The 24,096-nt window shown below is 34.6% G+C and overlaps 1 protein-coding gene across 1 annotated transcript in view; it reads right to left on the bottom strand.

Annotated features, from left to right (window-relative positions):
* The window catches only part of ROCK2 (Rho associated coiled-coil containing protein kinase 2), a 99,539-nt gene that overhangs the window by 61,982 nt on the left and 13,461 nt on the right, over positions 1–24,096 (bottom strand). The gene's annotated exons all lie outside the window — the stretch shown is intronic.

Genomic DNA, 24,096 nt, shown 5'->3' with positions numbered 1-24,096 from the left:
GATTTGTAGGAGTCAGAGAACAGTGATATCTAATATCTAATATTGGGGACACTCACTCCTATGGTCTCCTTAATCTTATCACCACCAATAACTGCAACACCTCCATAATCTCGGTTTTAAACATCCTACTTATTGACCACTACCCTCTTATCTTTCCAGCTAATACCTTGATTCCAAAATTTTTTTCACTCACCAGGGACCTTCAATCCAGAGCCTATCATTTTCCACTGTCTTGTTTACCTTCTCCAATCTTGTATTTACTCCTTATATACTTAAATTCTTGTCAATCACAACAATCATTGTCCTGCACTTGCCCTCTGTTCCTCTCACTTAATCACACTCTCCTAGAAAAACCACTGCACTGGTTAAATCCAATTCTTTCTACTCAGCACCTGCATCTCCCTAGAGCGACACTTAGGAAGAGCACACAACCATGCTCGAGTGGCTTTCAGCTTGCTGGCAACCCTAGACTACTTCCCTGGTCCATTTTCTCTCCCATTTTCCTCCCAGGTGGTTACAGATTTTTTTTTTTTTGTAATCTCTTTTCTCCTGGATAATTCCAATTTTTCCCCCTCTCTTCTCAAACCTCCAAAATCAGTTCTCCCACTCTCATTCTCAGCTAAAGTCCTGACTTCTTAACTCAAGAACTGAAAGGGTCTGAGTGCAGAGGCACTCCAACAGCAGTGAGCCCACCCAGCACCTGGACCGTGATTTTGAAATACTACTCTCCACCAAAAGGTATTAGGGCTCCTTGAAAAAATGGCTGATTCTAGGACTAGAGCAGTAAAACTATGATGTAAAACAGAGTAAGTAAAACTTACTCTGTAGATGCTACAGAGTAAGGAGGCGCACAGGGGATAAAATGACACAGAACTACACATATGCACTATATCTATACCAATATCCTGATTTTGGTAATGTCCTATAGTCACGTAAGATATAAACATTGGGGGAAATTAGGTGAAGGGTACACAGGACCATTCTGTATTATTTCTGCAACTTCCTATGATCTTATTATTTCAAGATAAAAGTTTTTTTTAAAAAAGTGAAGAAATACACAAAGATTGATGGCAACATGTCAAAAGGAAGCCAGCTTGAAAGGGCTCCCAGTGGCAAATCTGGGACAATTTGTGTATTGAAATAAATAATGATAGTAATGCAGTATGACCCATTGAATAAAACAAGAATTCTCAATATCAATGGATAGGAATAAATTAGTTAATTTTCTTCTTACAGTGAAATGCCAACTAATAAATGCAAACTACTTGAATCAAGAATATCACCATTTGGTAACCATGATGGTAAAAGTTAATTTAGTTGAAAAAAAATCAATGGATGCTAAAACTAGTGAGTAAAAGTAGGAACAGAAACATGATTTGACATAATCTCAAAGTAACCCCTCACAAAATACTTATTAATTACAAAGGGAGAGGGGGACTAATAGAAACTTGTCAGACATCATCTTTAATCAAATAATCAAAGTTAACACCACCTAATGAAATAAACTGCATGACACCAAATAGGATTCATTAAGAAGAATACATCACTTCTGTGAAATTGTAGTCCAAAATACAGTCTAATATTCAGGCAACATTAAACAAACCCAAACTGAGGACATTCTACAAAATGAGTGGCTTGCAATCCTCAAAATAGGGAACAACGCAAAAATCAAAAAAGACTGAGGAACTGTTCTAAATTGAAAGAAATTAAAGAAACACGAGAGATGGATGCAATGCGTAATTCTGGATTAAATTCTTTTGATCTGAAGAACATTACTATTTGGGCAACTAACAAAACTTGAATGAGGTCTCTAAGTAAAGTATATATAGAAGTTTTTTAAACTTTGCTATAAATCTGAAATTGTTTCCAAATAAAAGGGTTTTTGCATTTGTTTTTTAAATCATATCAATGTCTTGGGGTCTTTGGATTTGCTATTTCCTTCTGACTGAAATGTTCATATTCACATATATATATATATGACTAGCTCTTCTACTCCACCAGTTCTTTACTTAAAAGTCACATTTTCAGGGATACCTTAATATCTGTGAATCCCTTATAGAGTCATATCTTCCTCTTTTACTTTTTTCTCATCACCATAAATCATTATCTTATTTACCATTAATTTAATAAATTATTATTTTTCAGCTCCCCATTAAAATGTAAACTGATGGCAGGGAATTTTTATCTGCTTTGTTCACTGCTACATTCCCAGGGCCTAATCCAGGGCCGAAACCAGGTCTTGGCACCTGGCAGTTGCTAAACAAATATTTATTAAATGACAATGTACACAAAGTCCTTGGAACACAAAGGATTTAAGATACAATTACAAAATAAGTTCACTTTCCAATCATAGCAAGAGAATACTGAAACATGTAAAAAGAACTCCACTGTTAATCTGATAGCTATGGGACATTAGGCCAACAAGTATGTCTCTAGCATAAATGAATGAGCTAATGTCCCTGTCCTAAGGAGCTTAGTAATAAGCAAACCTATTTCTATCAGAAAGTAAAGCTGTAATACTGCAGCCAGGTCAATAACAAGAAAATATGTCAACAGCATGTGGGAAGTAAAGGAGAAACAATCCAAATGCTGATAAACAAGAATTAACTGTATGAGACTTGACTGAAAAACACTAGTAGAGAAAGCAAATTTTCTCCAGGAAAAAAGAATGACAGTGAACTTATACTCAAATACAGTCAGTGGTACAAACCAAGGGGCATATTATAACTGAGGTCTCATATTTTACTACCCCATTTCCTTAAAAAACTACTGAGACTATATAAAGCTAATCACAATGATCTTACTTAGTTTACAGTATTAAAAACATACTAAATGGTTTATATTTAAGAAAGACAGTATCAAATATATGCAAAATGATCTTATGATTTCTACACATGAAGTGGCCAAATCAGCAGCATCTCATTCTATAAATGCTTTTATCTCCTTTGCAACCAGGTTAATACAACTGACCTTCCTTTCTTATAACTGTAATCAAAATGACAAACATCATGTTTTTAAAAATTCCTCTAAACAAACATATCTGAATCCAACACAATGCTTCTGAAAATGAAAAATACACATCTCTACATATGAGTGTATTATATATACTTATTCATAAACATGGTTGATTATCATTAATTGAGCTATACACATGACCCCCCCCATCCATCTTACAACCTAACTGGTTACTTAATAGTGAATGAAATCCAAATCTATAAATCAAATCCTAATATCCAATAGAAATAGGATTCTATACCTGAAAACCTATCTCAGCCACTCTCTTCACCAACCATGCCCTCCAAAAATCACAAAAATTAAAGAGAATATAAAACATAAAAATGTATTGTAGTTTAACATTTCTAAATATGAAATCAATCATTTACTATATAAAAGCAATGTCAAAATTTTTTCTTTAAGGGATTTTATGAATGAGCTGAACTAATTATGCAAAATAAAAGTCAAAGGAGCATGGCCTAAAGATACTTTCTTTTCCTGGTAAATCCCCCTGTAACAAGTATTGGCATGTTTAATTTCTTCTCTTAATTTAGCACACGTTATGGGAATCTGCTCCCAAAATTTGGTGAATTGTTTTAAGGAAAGAAACTTGACTGTAACTTGAAAGTATTTGTGTTGCCTGATATTAAGACTGATTGCAACCCTTAGGAAATCCTCAACATGAGTTTGGCCATTAATGTAAAGTCTTACTTACAATGAAAAAATAAATAAAACGTTAAATTGGAGTTGGGGACCACAAGTCAAGTAGACATGAGTGGGAGATTCCTGTACTTCTTTGTGCTAAGTCATATGGTTCAGGCTTCACAAAAGATACTGCCAACATTACTGTGACATATGCAATACTGAGAGAACTCTGAGGATACAACAGTCACTGACTCATATTGGGTTGGCCAAAAAGTCTGTTTAGTTTTTTCCATAAAATACAAGACACATTTTTCATTTTCACCAATAAATTTACTGATGTGGATATTTTGAGTATGTCAACTGTCTCCCGCCATTGGCATCTAGTGGGAAAAGGCCAGGGTTGCTGCTAAACATCTTCCAATGCATACGACAGCCCCACAGCAAAGAATTATTTGGCCAAAATGTCAATAGTACAAGAAACTTCGCAAACCACTTTTGACACGTTTGATCAGTCACAGCACCTTCTCCACATGCTGCACAAGCATTTTCTTGTATTCCTTTTGTGTTTTTATCTTTCTTGAAATAATAAAGCATAATATGTCAAAAATGTTGCATTTATTCTTCCATCTTCAATATTAAATAGCTGCACAGAAATTCACCAATTTTGATAAGTTTTAAAAAATGCACACTGACATGACACCTGTCACAACAAAATCTAACAAAATTGTTTCAAATGAAGTTAAAGACAATTAAGCATTATTAGAGCCATCATACAGAAAAACTAAACAAAATTTTTGGCCAACCCAATATAAAAATTCTGAATTTAAAAGTCAAATAACCAGATTATGTAAATGTCATCATATTGCAAGCTTGATCACCACAAAACATTACATTTTGTAATTATTCTCGAGAATACAAAACAGTATTTTATACATCCTAGCGTGATCAACATTAGAACTTATAAATCCATGCTCTATGGTCAAAATTTATAAAAATCTAAGTTCTGTTGAAGGAAGAATCACAGGTTGTATATAACACTTAGCAATTACAACCTCTGTTTACAATTATTTTGTTACGCTAAATTACTTAATTCTCTAGAATCTTGATCTATATAAATGATACTAATTCTCATCTACCTTCAGTCTTGTGATAAACACAGCAAGGAAGACTCCACCTCTGGGAGAGGAAACTATCTATGGGAGAGGAAACTATCTATTGGAAGAGTCCCAAACTATTCAGAACAATGAGCCATTCTGTCGTCCTATATCTGAGCATTTATCCTAGATTTTACCAGGTAAGATTTCAATTCTTTCTAATTTACTCCTCCAGTTCTCAACGGGCTCTGAATTCAGCATGAGAATTGTTATGCATCAAACCCCTAAAATTCCAGTATCTAGTACACTGAACTAGGACTCAAGAAATAAATAATTTGTGGACAATTACTGGAGATTTCTACCCCCACCAATGACAGACTTAATTTGTTGCAAGCCAAGCCTGTGTCAGAGACTAAAATGGGGAGGGGACTGCAGGAGTACACGGTGGTGAGAGCCCCCTCTGACTACAGAGCTGCGGCTGGGAAGCCGAGAAGTTGCAGAAGAGATGCCAGGACTCTCATGGGGTCAGGAACATAGAAAGTAAGAGTGTTAAACTCACAAAGAAGCAAAAGCCCAGGTTTTTAACTAAGTTCACTGAAGGGTTATACTCTAGGAATAAATAAGAAAAAAATCAACAGACCAACCCTCAAAAAAATTGGAAATCTGCCTCAAAAAAAAAATCTTGAAATCTTCAATCACTGAACAGATTAAGGTTATTCACCTCAACTATCAATAGCTGACAGAAGAAATGAAAAAGATATCATTACCTGATTATCTAAGTAGTTTTTCATATACAAGGTAGAGCAGTCAAACATTAGCAGTGATTCCACAAAATAAAACTAAAATACCATAAAACCAAGAAAAAACAGAATTTTAAAAATCAGACCTACAGGATACTCAGAAATTTAACACAAACTTCAAAATCACTACCATTGGAGAGAATTAGAGAATTTCAGTGGAAAACTTAAAATTTTATCAAATAATCAAATGAAAATTCTATAACTTAAAAACGAAATTAAGTAAAATTAAGAATTCAATTAGATTAAACAGAACTAGGCCCTAAGTGAATTTTCTAATCTTTTAAAAAACATTTTTCTACTGTATTTCAGGTGAATTTATATAAGCTCTTTATATTAAGAATATTGTGGCATGTGATAAAGCCAGGCAAATATGATGCTCAAATATGGACATCCTCGAGAAATTATTTATCTCCTCAAAAGACATTTTCTGCCTTTTGGGGTATATAGTTTTTCTCAGTTTATCTTTTAACTTTCTCTTTTAGTTTTGTTTGCTCTCAGCAAATAAAAACTACCAGTGTTTCCTTTATGACTGCGGCCACGGCAGTCATGTTTGTGTCGGATGGGCATCTGCATAACTTCATTTTATTTACAGTTTTTCATTTTGCCTTTATTCCCTTTGACTATTTTGAGTTTATTTTGGTGCATGTTTATAAAGTGAGAAAATAGCCTCATTTCTCCCCTCAAGTCTTTAATGAACATTTTAAAGTTCTTCATTGTTATAAACTTATACTTCCTTCTTATTGTAAAAGAAGCTAACTGAAATAAAGGGAAATAAGGAAATAAACTCTAACCTTTTCCTAGAAACCTGCGTAAATATATAAACACACCTGTGTAAGAATATCCTTTGATACCCAGATGTAACTCAAATGGCTCAAAAGTCCTTTAGTAGAAGTAATGGATAAATGGTTTATAATACACCCAATAGAATACTACAGCACTATTAAGAAAAATGAAGTCAATTTAAATGTATTATACAGAAATATGAAAAGGGTAACAATAGAAATATTGTTGAATGAGTAGAACATTATGATGTAAAAACAAACAGGAACAATTATTCATACAGTCAATAACTTGCATTTCAGAGTAACAATAATGCTCTCCTCATAATCCAATGTAGCAATCAAAAACATTAGCAGAAAATGTTTTTTTGATTTGCTGCTCTCTTTATACCAATATGTGCTTTGTCTATATGTTCTATAAAGGAACTGATTCAGACTTTACAAATATTGGCTTTTTACTTACTATTATTCACTGAAAAAAGTTAAGTACATTTAAAACATGTGAGTGGTTTAGGACTATATTTGCTGACACCAACATAAATTTCAATATATAGTATGCTATCATTCATGAATAAAATATGGTATTATACCCTCCACATTTTACATGCCATCAAATTTGGTTAAGTTTCAAAGGCAAAATATTAATCTATATGTAATATGTATAATTAAACTACACATATCATTAATTTTGCTTTTCATGATTTTCAATAATTTTAGAAAATTATTGATATCAACTTGTAAGTCGCAAAGCCATATCATAATTAAATTTAGCTAGTATCCCAACACCCACTATTGACTATTTTGTTTACCACTAAAGATGTTCTCCTTTTTTTTAAATAAAGATTTTATTTATTTATTTTTAGAGAGAGGGAAAGGGAGGGAAAAAGAGAGGGGAACATCAATGCGTGGTTGCCTCTCACGTGCCCCCTACTAGGGACCTGGCCTGCAACCCAGGCATGTGCCCTGACAGGGAATCGAACCCAGAGACCCTTTGGTTAGCAGGCCCGCACTCAATCCACTGAGCCACACCAGCCAGGGCTAAAGATGTTCTTCTAATAGCTAAACCATATTGTGACATGGGATAAAACCAGGCAAATATGATGTTCAAATATGGACCTTCTTCAGAAATTATTTATCTCCTTAAATGGCATATCCAAAACTTTCTCCCATAAAAAGATGCAAAAAAGGGGAAAATGTACACTAAAAATGAAACTATAGCCCTGGCCAGTGTAGCTCAGTTTGTTGGAGCACTGCCCCATAAACCGACAGGTCGTGGGTCTGATTCCTAATCTGGGCACACGCCTAGGTTGCAGATTCCGTCCTGATTGGGGCATGTGCAGAGGCAACCAATCAATGTTTCTCTCCCTCTTTCTCTCTCCCTTCTCTAAATCAATAACCATATCCTTGAGTGACAATAAAAAAAGAGAGAGAAAGAGACTATAGTCCTTGAGGGTAAGGAATATGTCCAACCCCCCCCCCATTATTCTTTCATTTAAATGTCATGCATATTCCCATCTACAGGCAAAACCTATAAAAATGGACAATCCAATTGTCTACGGTAAGATTAAGGTAATCAAGTCAAGGTCCTTAAACTCAAGTGGCTTTTATTCTAGTAGAACACATAAACTTAAAGCAAATAATTACTATAAAAGGTAAAATTTTTGTTGAAAGTATTATAGTTAAGTTACAGGCATAACGCCCCCCCCCAATCAGTGTTACAAAACAAAGAGCACCCTTACAAAGAACACAATGTTCAACTGGAGGGGAATGGTAATGCAAATTATGGTGTAAACCACTTAATTCAATATTGTGGTACATTTGTTTAAAAAGTTTAAGAAAAAATCAACAATTTCATAAGGAAATCCTTATGCTACCATGTTAAGGACAAAACTGAATATGAAGCACATTCCTAATGGTTTAAAAAATTAAATTTAAAATATAGAAAAAACAAAAACTTAAAACAGTAAGAATAGCTCTGGGTGGTTATAAGGTTTTATTTCTTACTCTTTACATTTCCACCATTCTCTAAGAGTCACGTTATTACTCCTATAATCAGGAATGTAATAAACATCAGAAAAGATATCCATAATTTTTTCTGGCACAGCATTTAACAAAGAACAAAGTCCCATTTGTCAGTTAACAGGGCAACACTTTGTAAAATAACCTTTGAAAATTTCCTTAAAATATAGTGAGAAATTTTCATCAAAATGTAGCCTGGTAAGGAAAGCTTGACAGAGATAAAAGACCTCCCTTTTCTAAACGACCTCTACTAGAAATTAAAACCAGTAATTAGTGTATTAAATGACATATCTAAAATAGTAGTAATAGCACCTGAGACCTTCTTCAGGTCACAATCTGCTTAGCTACATTTCAGAAACTCAATAGATGTTCCACATCTGTGCTGTCCAGTATGGTAGCTACTACCCACTTTGTGACTATTGAGCACTTGAAATAAAGCTAGTGCAACTGAGGAACTGAACTTATTTTATCAAAATTAGTTTAATCAACTTAGCCATGTGTACCTAACAGCTACAATATTGGGCAGAGAGATATTTCAATACATTCTAAGACAGCTCTCTTAAAAATAAAAAACCCACTGAATCTAACTACCCTCAACTGGTAGCAGTCAAACTTAAAAAGTTGGAAAAGTATGTAAGTACTCTAAAAGAAAAAGAGAAGAAAATAAGACATATATCCAAGATCAAAGGTTGGTGGAAAGGGAGGCAATGAATAGATTTTAAAGCTCAAAAAACCTCAGAATTTATACATTTGTATATATTACCAGTGTTAAATGATTTTTCTTGTTAAATTTACAACCATGAATTATCAATTACTAAAGAGAAAAATCATACCAGATTTATAAAATGATAAAAGTATCATTAAGAAATTCTATAGCACAGTAAACATGTGACCAGCTGGGAATGGCAAATTCTTCTATAGTATTTCATTTCCTATACTCCAAAAAAAGGGAAAGTTTACACAAACAAGGACTTATTCTCAATAGTTCTGGCATCTGTCTCTTCCACCAGTGAATTTCTCTTTCAGGTATGCAACCAGTCTTCATTTCACTTAAGAGATAACAGGTAAAACAGGTTCTAAAACACCCAGGCTTTACAATTATTTTGCCATAAGAGATATAAAAATTAAATTTCTTTAAGAAGTAAATGTTTTAAGTGATCATGTTATTTACTTTAAGTAATTCTTAGCACTCTTATGCCCCTAGGATGTGATGTTTGTCCTGTGACTGCTATTAATGTCATTACAGAATAATAAGAGTACAAAAATAGTAAGAAATGACAACCAAAAATACATCAAAACTTCTCAATGAATTAAGAGATATAGAATTGACCAGAAGAGTCAAGCTGTCTTCCTCAGACCCTAAGTACCATAATTTAAAACTAACCACATCTAAAACTAAATTTTTAGTTGGTGAAGGACACTAGCACAATTGAAAGACTTGAGCAAAAGCTAGGTCAAGGCCTTCAAAATAACATTATCTACGGTATAAAGCTGAAGGTTGAATGACCACAATTTTATGGTGGTTTTCAACTCTGCAGATTCAGAAAAGTTAAACTTCTCATTATTCTTTCATAAGTTAAAAAAAAATAAGTGTACTGAAACAATTAATTAAGTCACTTGTACAGGGCACCCCCCAAGTAAAGAAATTAATGTAGCAACCAGAAGGTGTCTCAAGAATCAAGATTTAAAACAAAGGCATTAGAAAACTCATGACTTAGAGGGAAAAGTATGTGATCTGGAGTCAGAAAGACTTGAAATGGTATATGAACTCCATCTCTTCTACCAACTAACATAACTTTTTAACCTCAATAGCATCAGTAAACAGAGAAAATAAACATTGCAGGACTGTTGTAAAAAAACCATGAAGGAATTAAAATGTCCGTAAAAATATAAAACATATACATAAGAGGAACTCGAATAAAGGGTAACTTATTTAAAAGCTATTTTAAAAATCCAAACAAACTGCCTTTTGCTATACATTTCTAAACATCTAATTTCCTTGGTAATATGAAAGAAATGATGGCAATTTTTAAATATCTTAGTTTGAATTAGGTTCAGTTACAAGAAACAAAATATCCCTCATATGTCTGCCTCAAAACAGTTAAGCTAGGAGCTACGGGTACAGTAGCTCCAACGATCCTTCAAAGAGGAGGAGGCACCCAGACTCCTCCTCTTTGTTACCATCAGCCTGAATATACTACTTTCACCTCATGACACAGGACAGCTAGCATCAACACCAGCCATTAAAAAAGAACGAGAAAAAGATACGCTTGCTAAAAGGAGTCTGCCTAGATGCTACTCAAAGTTGACATTCTATAAGCCACAACTTACTCATGTGGCCAATCACACACAGTATCAAAAACTTGTTCTAAGAAGTGTGTGTGTGTGTTTCTTTATTCAGTCCAAATGAATAACTAAATCCCAAGGGTTCTCCCAGGACAGAAGTAGTATATAATACAGGTATCTGAGCCCATAGGAGTCTGCCATAATTTATCCACTTTTCTAATACTCTTTGCCACTACACCAAGTTCCTTCAATAGCACTATTTCATTGTGTAGTTGTAATTTAACATTTACATTTAAGAAAGACAACAATAGGTCCTTTGATGAGATAGTAAGAATAACAAGTAAACAATTCTGCCATGTGCCAGTGCTGAGATAAACACTTTACATAAGTTATGGTATATAATAAAATTATTTCATACAGGTCTTATTCTAGTTTAATAATGGATTTTTATTTAATGTTTAGGGGATTGGGTTAAAATACCTATGACTTCCACTTTCAGCCAAGATGGAGTAACAGGGACTGTTGCACAACATCAAAGGTCAAGATTGTAATACAGAAATATTTAGCACCTGAAAAGGCAAAAATAAGTATATCTGACAACCAATCAGAAATTATCAAAAAAGCCAAGGAACACAAAAATTCAACACATAATAAGTAGGAAAAAATCCATTGAAACTGACCAGAAATGACACAGATAATATAAATAATAAGAGCATCAAGACAGTATTCATTATGTTCAAAAAGCTACAGGATATAAAAAGGAATGAGTACTAATAGATTCTACAACGTGGATGAACTTTAAAACATTATAAGTGAAATAAGCCATACACGAAAGGGCAAATATTGCATGATTCTACTTATATAAGGTGTCTAGAGTGGGCAAATTCAAGGACAGAAAATATTATTGTAGAGTTATAGTAATATTTACTATTATTAATATTTATATTAATAGAATTATATTATTGTAGAGTTGACCAAGGACTGGTGGTAAGGGAGTAATTATTACCTAAGAATTAACAGAGTTTATGTTTCCGGTGATAAAGTTTTGGAAATAACCCTGGCTGGTGCAGCTCAGTGAATTGAGCACCGGCCTGCAAACCAAAGAGTGGTGGGTTCGGGTTGGGAGGGGATAATGGGGGGGGGGGGTAGGTTTTCAGGCACAACTATAAAGGACACAAGGACAAAACTGGGGGCGAGGGGAATGGAAGCAGGGGAGGGAGATGGGGATGGGGGAGTGGGGGCGTAAATGCAGAAAACTGTACTTGAGCAACAATAAAATAATTAAAAAAAAAAAAAAAAAGAGTTGCAGGTTTGATTCCCAGTCAGGGCACACACATGCCTGGGTTGTGGGCCTGTCCTGGTTGGGGGTGTGTGAGAGGCAACCACACATTGATGTTTCTCTCCCTTTCTCTAAAAATAAATAAATAAAATCTTTAAAAAAAGAAAAGTTTTGGAAATAGACTGTAGTGATAGTTGTACAATACTGTGAATATACTTAGTGCCACTAAATTATACACTTGAAAGTGATCAGAATGGTAAACTTCATGGTATATATATTTTACCACAATAAGTAAAAAAGAGGTTCAGGAAACATTAAAAATGTTAAGTAGAGACATATATTAAACAGGACAAAAATAAATTAAAAAATTTTGAGATAAAAATACCATGTGCGAGATGCAAAATATATTAGATGGGACTAACAGGAGACTAGAAATTGCAGAAGACAAGGAAACTTGAAGACACAGCAACAGAAAAAGTATCCAAAATGAAGCATGGAGGGGAAAACAAAAAACAAAAAAATACATAAACTATCAGCAGGTTGTGAGCCAACATGTAGCAACCTCATACACATGAAATTAGAGTCACTGGAGAGGGGAAAAAAAGAGAAGAGAAAAAATAAGTAAAGAAATAAGGGCTCAAAATTTTCTACGTTTGATGGAAATAACCGTACAGATCATGAAGCTCAACCAGCCCAGGCTCAGTGTAGCTCAGTAGACTGGGTGCTGGCCTGTGAACCAAAAGGTCACTGGTTAAGTTCCCCATAGGGGCACATGCCTGGCTTGAGGGCATGTAAGACATAACCAATTGATGTATCTCTCACACATTAATGTTTCTCTCCCTCTCTTTGTCCCTCCCCTTCCCTCTCACTAAAAATAAATAAATAAAATCTTTAAAAAAAACTCAACCAAAGCCAGAAACAAAAAATATAAAGAAAACAAAAGATATACCATAATCAAATTGATTAAAACAGATCAGAAAAAGAAACTCTTTTCAGAGAAAACAAAAACCAAAACATATTATGAACAGAAAAATAATGCAAGTCAAAAGACAGTGGAGCAACATTTTTAAAGTACCAAAAGAAAAACAAAAATTATCAACCTAGAATATGATATATAGCAAAAATGTCTTTCAAAAATTAAGGTGTCACGAAATGAAAATGAAAATACAACTTATCAAAAATTTTAGATGGCAGTAAAACCAGTATTAAAAGACAAATTTAGCTCCATCCAGTATGGCTCAGTTGGTTGGCACTCGTCCTACAAACCAAAGGTTGTGGGATCAATTCCCCATTAGGGCACGTGGCTGGATTGCATGTTCAGTCCCCAGTTAGTGCACATACAGAAGGCAACCAATTGATGTTTCTCTCTCACATCGATGTTTTTCTCCCTCCCTTACCCTCGCTCTAAAATTTTAAAAAAATTAAAAACTTATATAGACAAAATTATGCCAATAAATGTAAATTCAGGAAAAGAAAAACCCTAAATTCAGTAATTTAAGCTTCCTTAGGAAAAGTAGAGGGAAAAAGGAGTCATTTAAACCTACAAGCAGAAGAAAATAAATAAAAATTAGAGAAGAACCTCACACTGATTAGGAGGGCTACTATCAAAAAAAAAAAAAAAAAAAAAAAAAAAGACCACAGAATAATAAGTGTTGGAGAAGATGAAGAGAAACTGGTACCTGGCGCACTAGTGATGTAAATGTAAAATGGTGCAGCCACTGTGGAAAACTATATATATGGTGATTCCTCAAAAAATTGAAAATAGAATTATCATATAATCCAGCAATTCCACTTCTGGATATACTAATAAGAATTGAAAACAGGGTCTCCAAGATATATTTGTAATGCCATGTTCATAGCTGCACTATTTACAACAGCCAAAAGCTAGAAGCAACCCATATGTCCATCTACAAATAAATGGATGAATAAAATATAGCATATACAGGTGACAGAATATTATTCAGCCTTGAAAAAGGAAGTTGTAACATATGCTACAACAGGGATGAACCTCGAGGGCACTAGGCTAAGTGAAATAAGTCAGTCACCCACAGATAAATACTGTAGATTCTACACCTAAGGTTCCTAGAGTGGTCAGATTCAGACACAGAAAGTGAAACGGTGATTGAAAGGGGGAGGAGGGATTGGGGAGCTGTTTTTCAATGGGTTTAGAGTTTCAGTTTTGTGAGATGAAAAGAGTTCTGGATCTTGGTTGCAAAACAATGTGAATGTGCTTAACTCTCCTGAATTGTACTATTGGATAAGATGATAAATTGTATTATGCAGTTTTTACCACAATAATAAACAAAGAAACCTGGCATTTGTTGAATGCTTACAACATGCCTGTCACTTATGTGCTTTAGATTTCTTCACTTAAACTTAACAACTTTATAAAGAAAGTGTTATTATTAAACCCCATTCTACTGTGAGGAAACCAACAGGTTCAAAGGTTGAGTACCTCATAAGGTGATACAAGATAAGGAATAAACCCAAATAGACTCCAGATCCCCAGTCCTTCAACACTGTTAATTACCTTTGTTAAATGGTAATTACTTTTATGAAAGAAGTATTGTTTTTACGATGGTCGTAATAAGTATAGGGAGAAGGGTTCCTGGCTAAAGCAGTTTATGTATTATGTTAAACAGCATGATACTGTTAAATTTAAGATTCTATATACAATGAAACAATTCCATGTTTATATTCCAAACAGTAAGTACTTCACTATATGTTAATTGTTATGCAACAATCTCTGTAATACATATCACCAATATTTTTTAATTGTCTACATAAAGAGTACTCTTTGGTGGCCCTATAAAATTTTACACATGTACACATATACAAGGGTATGACTGGGTCTTTTGATTTGTTTTAATCCAATGTCACTGATTTTTACAACTTTCAACAATCCTTTCTTCAAATTTTTCATTTTCTAAATAATTACATGGTACCGGTTATTTGTAAATGCAAAATAGTCAGTTAAACATTAGTTCTCAATGACAGTTTTACTCAAAATCCTAATACAATATGATGAAAATGACATTAGTATAAAAAGAAACAGCAAAAGTTTGTTGCTGTTATCATTGTCATCATCACTATCATCGTCATGTAAATCAAGTCCCTCCACCTTCATCATGTTTTTCTACTATTTCCAAAGTCCAATGACTGCCACCATTTCTAAATTCATGATGTTCACTTTCTGCTGCTCAAACAGTAAGGCACTGTGCTCGTTTCAGCAGCACATATACAAATAGCAAGGCACTACTTTATATTATTGAATTTACTGCTCTTCAATTTGTCCCTTAACTTTCCATATGACAATAAGCTATATCTTCCTAAATAAACTATGACTTCTTAGAAGTACCTGGATTGTGACTCAAACATTATCTTGTATGTGGTAGAAAGTTTTTAAAAATTGCTAATTGCATCATTGCATGATATTGCAGTTGTGAAGAGGTCCTTTCTCCTTTCCTGAGTTATGTGTTCCATTTCCTCGCTGGCTTAGTCAAATGATCAGTGAACAGTATCTACACTAACAGTAGTGGGTTTTAAAGATAGTGTAATTTCTTCATCATCATCTCGGCCTCTCTCTAATCTTGCTATTTAAACATAAAAGGCAGAAGTTCCCATCATATCCTTTATTTGAAAAGACATCATTACCATTTTAATTTGTATCTCAGCCAAATCTCTAAGAGAAGATTTGAAGATATTTCAATTTAAGTGCTTAACTTAGCTACCTTAGCTATCCTGCAGTCTGACAGCAAATCAGGGTGAGAGAAAGAGCAGCAGCAGTTCTCCTTATAGTAAGCCTTTGCAATAATTTGTGAGTTTATGCCACTCATCACCAGCAGGACAAAAAGGTCAGTGTCAACAAAAAGGGAGAAACAAGACAGATTAAAGTCCAGGATTCAGATCGCTGCTTCATTATATCAAGATGTACTAATATGCAGAATTCCACACATGTCCATATCCAAAAATTCCACACAAACTCTTAAAAGACATAAATAAAAAGTGATCATTAGATCATTGAGCTGTCCATCATACTGTAGACCTCCAGTCAGTGCAGATCACATAGGTTAAATACTCTCTTCACTGCGGACATTAAAGAAAACAACAACAACAAAAAAACAGCTACTCTCTTTTGGAGAAGATCAGCCTGAACCTATGGGGAATTTTAGAATACGTTGAATAATCACTGATTTTTAAATACCTATATTCTGAAATTTGAAGTCCTTTTAATGTTAAAACACTTGACATTACCTTTTTAAGATATCCATCCAGGTTTTCCAAAACTAATAGCTATCAATTTCTTATACAGAGCTTGAAGTTTTACTTTAGAAAATAAGCATGATATGAGCAAAGAACACTATGTTGGTACTCTAAAGACACGGATTCTTTACCAGTTCTGCCATTTATTAAGCTGCATTTCTTTGAGCAAATTACTTAACCTCTACACGTTTCCTCCTCATTTGGAAAACATGAAGAATAACATCTGCCCTACATGTTAAACAGACTATTATATCAAATGAGACAACATGCAAAAATGTTCAGTAAGATACTAAATCTAAAAAAACCCCCAAAACTAAATCTTTCTACTACAGAATAAGTAAAACGTTTACTGAAAGAATTGTTGTGATTCTAACAGATACATGCTACTCAGACTTTTTAAATACAGATAACAGATTTTCATTATGTTTTTTAAAACTAGGCAACTAACTCTGATCTAACTATAAAGGTGTCATATTTTTTTAAGAAATGTTTGAAACCATATTTGAATCTACAAGTATTTCTAAAGACAATTATATTTAAAGTATGTGTCATTTTGATGCTTCTGAAAAAATAAAAGAAATCTAACAAATGAATAAAAGCACTTCAGAATAGTGCCTAGCATATAGTAAGAACTATACGTCTTACTAATATCATTGCTATTGACAATACTTCAATAATATCATTAAAAAACCTCTACTCAATATGGTAAGTTTCAAGTACTTAACGTTAAGAACTCATTTACAATATCTACTTTTTATAGTTTAAAGAAAATTCTATGCCCAGAATTTATTTATATTACCAGCTTCCATTAACCATATTTTTTAAATCCTCACCAGAGGATATATTTAATGATTTTACGGAGAGACGGAGAGGGAAGGAGATGGGGGGCGGGCGGAGAGAGACAGACAGACAGAGAAACAACAAAGTGAGAGAAACATCAATCTGTTGCTTCCCATATGCACCCTGAACAGGAATTGAACCTGCAACCTAGGTATGTGCCCTGACCAGGATCGAACTGGCAACCTTTTGGTGCACTGGATGATGCTCCAACCAACTGAAACACCTGGCCAGGGCTCCATTACCCACATTTTATACTCTTACACACTTCTTACAACAGAAATGCTCACAAGAAGGGTGAGTTCACATTAGCAACCTTTACTTGGAACACTTCTCTAAGGAAATCCTCCTTTGATTTCTATAAACCAACCATTCATTATAATTAAATACCTAAGTAGGTCAGTTTCTGAAAAATATCATTGTAAATACAATTGACCCTTGAACAACTTTAGGAGGGAGTAAGGAGCACTGACCCCTAAAATTCATAAATAACTTTTGACTCCCCCAAAACATAGTAGCCTACTGTTGATCAAAAACCTTAACAATAACATAAACAGTTGATTAACACAATATTTTGTATATGAATTATATGCTTTATTCTTACAATAAAGTAAGCTAACAGAAAAAATGTTATTAAGAAAAGCTTAAGGAAAATCCTTACAGTATTTTTGAAAAAAATCCACATAAGTAGACCCCTGCAGTTCAAAAACATGTTGTTCTAACCTGTATTGTTCAAAGGTCAACTATTTGTATTTGTCTTCTTCATCCAGAACCTGAGTTCAAATCAAACTAAGTACAATGAGGCATTCTGCATATCAGTAATATTTGGGGAGTTTGTATTTTTATTTAAAGCATAAGATCCCTTAAAGACAGGAAGGAGGCAGCTTCAAATGAAGTTGTTTAAAATGGGTAGAATCTGGGAGGAGCCCTGACTGGTGTGGCTCAGTTGGTCGGGCGTTGTCTAGCAAAGCGAAAGGTCACTGGTTCAATTCCCAGTCCAGGCACATACCTGTTTTGTGGGCTCAGTCCCCAGCTGGGATGCATGTGAGAGGCAACCAATAGATATTTCTCTCACACATCCATGTTTCTCTCCTTCTCTTCCTCCCTCCCCTACCCTCTCTCTAAAAATAAATAAGTAAAATCTTAAAAAAAAAAAAGGGGAGGAAAGGGAGGAATCAGCAACTATAGATTGGGCTGGAGAAGGCAGCAGAAGTCAGATTTCATTAACAATCTTATAAGAAATAACCAGCATTTTTAACTTTTCCCTGAATGGGAAATTAGTTATTTAAGTATGTTAAGTTTGGGAATAACACGATTAGACTTCCATCTTATAGTAAGTAGGCTATAGAGTAGAAAATGAATAGAAGACTATACAAGTTGGAAGAAAGAACACCAGAAAAGACAATACTGTAACAATCTAGAAAAAAATATGATGGTCACTTGAAGCAAAAAAGTAGCAGTAAAGATGGAAAAGAAGTGAATCACTTTCAGGAAGTAATACTGATAAGATCTGGTGATTGTCTGAATGTAGGGTCAAGGATGACAAAATACCCAGATTTCCTGCTTGATCCAAGCCAGATGGATAGTGGAAACAATCACTGAGTCTAAGATCACAGAAAATGAAGCACATTTGAGAGCAAAGGAGGAAAGAATATAGTTGGAGGTATGTGGATCTTTAAGTATCTGTGATATACTCAAGTGGACATGCCTAGCAGGTAGCTGATGTGAGAGCCTGAAGCTCAGAGACAAGCTGCAGATGGAAAAATTGAAGTCATCAACATGCAAATGACAAAGAAAGCCCTAGAAATAGATACAAGCTTAAGAAGACAAAGAACGTGTGAAAACGATAAGGAAAGTTCCCATTTATCAGAGGAAGAGGAGGCACCAAAGGGGCCTGAGGAGAGTTAGAAATGCTCTGAGAACTGTCACAGAAGCCAATAAAAGACAGCAAATTGAGAAGTGTCAAGTACTTCTGAACATTCAATAAAATGACAGTTTTCAAGGAATTCAGCATGATTTTGAAGCAAGCAGTGTTAGTGAGTGATGGAAGAGGACAGCTTAGAGGGTATTACAAAATAAACAGAAGTTTGGGGCTGTTTTGCTGCTAAGGGGAAGGGGCAGAAGCTAGGAAGAAGTAAGATTTCGTTCTGGGGGTAATTTGGTTATTTGTTTTGTTTTAGGTAAGACATTTGAACAAGTTTAGCAAGATGAGAAAGGATCAGAAGTAAGGGAAAGAATAAAGAAAAACAGACAAAGCACAGTTGTGTAATCGGGCTGAGACAGAAAGGACATCTCACCCAGTGAAACAGAAGGAAAAGGAAGAACAACTGGTACAGAGGAGATAAACTGGTGAGCCAAGTAACAGGAAATTTAAGGGATCTCCTTTGATGGCTTCTATTTTCTCAAAAAGTAGAAATATCATCTGTGGGTAGTACTTTGTTTCTGAAGTTTAAAGAAAGAAAAAGAAATGTTAAAATAGCCCCAATGGAAAATGAAAGAATTGTTCTGCATCCCTGACAATTCGTGCAAGAACTGCAGACCATGAATTTGAAGCATCACTAATCTGGACAGTTGTGTGGTTTCTCTCCATCACTGCTCAACAAACACCTTTTATGTAGGCCAGAGAGACAAACTGATCTAAAATTTAGGTTCTGCCAGATTCATATGACAGAAATTCAACAGGGCAAGAAAACTGAGAAGCCTAGCAAGAGGTAAGAAGTGATGGACAATAAATTCTTGCCTGCTTATACAGAAAGCATTTGGTGGAGAGAGGTCAAAGAACTGCAGATGACAAAAGCATCGATGAATAGATTTAGTACAAGGAAAAAAGAATAGTGTTAGGAGCAGAATGTTTAAATTAATGATCTCAAAGGTAAAGCTGATTTCACATAATGGAGAGGTCTAGAGTAGCTTCCCAGAAGTGAAATAAACTAAGTGAAGATAAAGACCACTAGAGATGAGGAAACTATGAAGCCAGGGTACTGGGTACTTTACTCACATAAACACCGAATTCACCTGGAATGGTGGCACAACCTTGAATGGAAAAGAAACACTGAACCAGAAGCCTATGTCTTCAATGAGCAAGAGATGTATACTCCAACTACATGAGACTCAACAGGAATTTTAACAGGAATTTTGGCACCATGTACAAAGTAGTAAGGAAACCCCCTCCCACCCTTTCCTACACTAAGATATGTAGAGAGTAAAAGAAGGTACAAGTTCCATTTAGAGAGGGCTTTCCCTCAGGAGAAAGACAGGTGTTGTTTAAGCAAAGATAAGGTAATATTCATTAAAGAATTTGAAGATACAAGTTATGTTAACTTTAGAACAGGGGTGAGAAATGTTTGAAAAGGAGGGGGAGAATAGGCAGGGGAACAAGAATAGATGACATGTATATTAAGGGCGTATATCTTGGGCAAGAAAAAGACAACACTGAAATGAGATTTGGTGAGGTCACTTCATGGAAAGGTAGCTACTGGAGAGATTTCAAAAGTTCGCTGGAAAAGACATCAACCCTCTCAGGAGTCTACCAGTGCTTGGAATAATTGCAATTAGAAAAGTCTTCCCAGTGTGTGAGAAGACTCATACCTTTTTGGAAGGAGCCAAATGAAGTTTGGAAGAACTGTGCTGGTTTAAAGCTACATGCTAAGGCCATCAGGCAAAAAGCCTCATTTGTTGGGCCCGGTCGGTACGAACCTAAAAAGGCTCACCCTCTATCTCAAATTGTAGAAATCAATATTTGTCCTTGACTGTAAGTGACCCCAGTTTGAAGCTTTGCTATATTTCACAACACCTAGTAGGTTGTGATAAATAATTTTTTTTTAAATCTCATAACCAAGACATTCCTCCTTTAGACTTCATTCATATGTAAAATGAAAGGGTTGAACTAGAACTATTACCATTAAGTTAAGAGCCAACCCTTCCCCTCCCCACCAAAAGGAGGAGGGAACAAACCTTACATATAAACGCCCAGTTGGAAATCAGACTAACCATTTGATAAAGCTTCCTAAACCTGTACTGAGTGCTATAAGGCTCTGTGCTAGATACTGGTAAATAAGAGATATAAAGATGACTACAACATAACTACATGAGATGATGGGTATTAACTAAGCTTACTGTGCTAATCATTTTGCAATACATGTAAGTCAACTCACTGCTGTACACCTTAAACTTATACAATGCCGTATGTCCATTATATCTCAATAAAACTGAAAAATAAATTATATTTAAAGTACTATGCCCCATTACCCTAAAAACTAGGAGGTTGTAGTGCCCATACTGCCAATAAACTGATACAAAAGTTAAAAAAAAATGAGTACATGTTCAGAACCCTAGGACCTCCTAATCCAGTATATAAATTATAACACAATATGATCATAATTGGCTGTAAGAGCCCTGACCAGTGTGGCTTTGTGTCATCCCAGAGTTTGGTCCCCGGTCAGGGTGTGTGCAGGAGGCAACCAAAAGATGTTTCTCTCCCTCTCTTTCTCCCTCCCCCTCTCTCTAGAAATAAATAAAATCTTTAAATGAAAAAACTAATTGTTTATAAGAGATCTAAAGTGGTGTCTGAGCAAAGAAGAAGAAAGTCACTACCTAGGGTTGAGGGAAAGAGGAATCAGAGAAGACTCAGACAAAATAAGTTTAAGGTAGATCTTAGGGAATTAAAACCCAGGAATGATTAATGACAGGTGCTCAATCTCATTAGTAATCAAATATTAAAATGTACATAAAACAAAGGGGAAAAAGTAGCTTTTTTTCACTTAACAGATTGGCAAATAATGTAAAAAGCTAAATGAAGTATGTGTATCTTATCACTATTGGGAGAGTTCTATTTGCTAGTCTTTTAAAAAGGCAAATTGAGATTATTATGGAATTTTAAATTTGCACATACTTTAACAATTCCATTTCTAGAAATCTACGAAAATGTTCATATATATGCACAAAAATACTTACAATGATGTTTGCTGCAGCAATGTTTATAACAGAAAAAAAACAACTGACTATCTATCCATATTGTTATAGTAAAATAAATTTTGGCAAATCCAGATAATGGAATACTCCACAGCCCTTAAAAACAACTAGATGAATAATAAATTCTGACTAGAAAATCTCCAAAATAAATTTAAAGAGCAAATACAGAACAATAGATATGGTATAGCTGCATTTTGGTATTAAAAAAACCTACAAGTATTAGTGTGTTTTTTAATATGCAATGAAAATGGATGTACCATTATGTTGTGATATGCACAGAAAAAGGGAAAGGGATACACTAACATGTTACAAAGCAGCTGTCTCAGAATATACACTTCTATAATTTTTAATTTTTTTAAATAGGCATGAATTACTTTTGTAATTCAAAAAAAAATTTGTTTTATTTTTTTTGTAAGCTGACAAAGCAGAGAAGGAGAGGGATCATTCCAGGTAGACACAAAATCAAAGAATATAAAAATACATGGTATATTCAGTTACCAGTAAAAGGATGTTTGCCTCTATCCCTGGTCCTGCTTACTTTCTTTTCACATCTCTGAAGAAGCCTCTATCCCCCAAGTCCCATCATCTGCAAACCATAAACCCCACCAACCAAGACTTTGTCCTGATAATCTCTCCTGATCCTAAAGGCCTTCCAACGCCCCACCCCCACCCCTTTTATTGAAGGGGACAAAAAGAAAGTCACCTAAGCATTGACAAACCACGAGAGACAAAGTAGTCTATGCTGAAGTCTCCATTCTAAGAAAAACCACTGAAACAAATTTGTTTAAAAAGCAGAGAAAATTCATTCCTAATTCATAAATGCCACAATAGGAAAATATATAATTTATCACCATAACGGTCGCTACCAGTAGGCTTCTCCCCATGTTCATTTTAATTATGCCTAGATGCTAATCCAGTTTTTCCTAGCCTATAAATTCTAATTCCATGAGGTTGTTAAATGGATAGCAGTAGACTTAAGACCCAACTCTGTTACCAAATTCTAAACTCTTATATCAGCTTTGCATTACATGACCCAAGAAAACAAAAGTTACGGATTACAATGGCCACCAATGTAAAATGATCACATCATATACTATTATGTTATTTGTATACATTTTTTCTACACAATAAAATTATAATTATCCTGGTATGCCTAAGGACCAAAATCTGTATCACAGGTAAGACAGCATAACATATGCAGTTTGCATATTCCAAACTATTCTTCATAGTTGTTCCAAAATGTTCCTTTTTTACTAAATGTAGGACAAAAGTTGCTTGTTTCAGCCACAGGTAAGAATTGTTGGTACAACCCAAATTCTCCTTCAAACCTTATATGAAGCATAATTAACATTTTTGCAAGTGAATAGTGAAAAGGTTTAATAATTCTATAACTTTTCTTCATATTTATAATAATTGCTTAAATTCTGTATTACATAAAAACACCAGACTCTTGATAGTTCAAAATCATAACTACTCAAAAAATAAAATAAACTTTAGCTGGGAAAAAGTGACATTTGAAATGTAATAGAATAATTCAAATGTAATAAATAACCCAATGTAGCTAATTATCCTCAGTGAATTAAAAATAAAAATGCCAATTATCTTATACTTTAGAGAACCTAGTATGTGTCAAGTAATGTGCCACCCCTTGGGAGGGGCCAGGGGCAAGTTAACACCAGGAAAGTGACTCTGCATGAAGACAGATACCCTTTCAAAGATACTAACAGGTACACACAATATATGCTGTTTTACAAACAGTTCTTCAACAGTGTGTAAAAAAGCTGAAGTTCTGTGCAGTTTACAGAACAGCAGCACATAAAATTAGTTTCTCGCTGGATTTAAATCCACATCTTGAGGCAGACAGATATAGTCTTGTAAAATATCGCCTGCAGTCAAGATGATAACAAAACATCTAATTAATTAATACCAGTCTTAGGTCTTCCAACCTCAAAGCCAGCGTTCCATCCATTATACTATTCTGTCTTTTTTTAAATTTCATTTTTTTAAAGATTTTATTTACTTATTTTTAGAGAATGGGGAAGAGAGGGAGAAAAACATCAATGTGTGGTTGCCTCACACATCCCCAACTGGGGAGCTGGCCTGAAACCCAGGCATGTGCTCTGACTGGG

This window comes from Desmodus rotundus, chromosome 5, assembly GCF_022682495.2.
Source record: "Desmodus rotundus isolate HL8 chromosome 5, HLdesRot8A.1, whole genome shotgun sequence".
Taxonomy (NCBI): Eukaryota; Metazoa; Chordata; class Mammalia; order Chiroptera; family Phyllostomidae; genus Desmodus; species Desmodus rotundus.
This window is presented reverse-complemented; position numbering and strand designations above follow the sequence as displayed.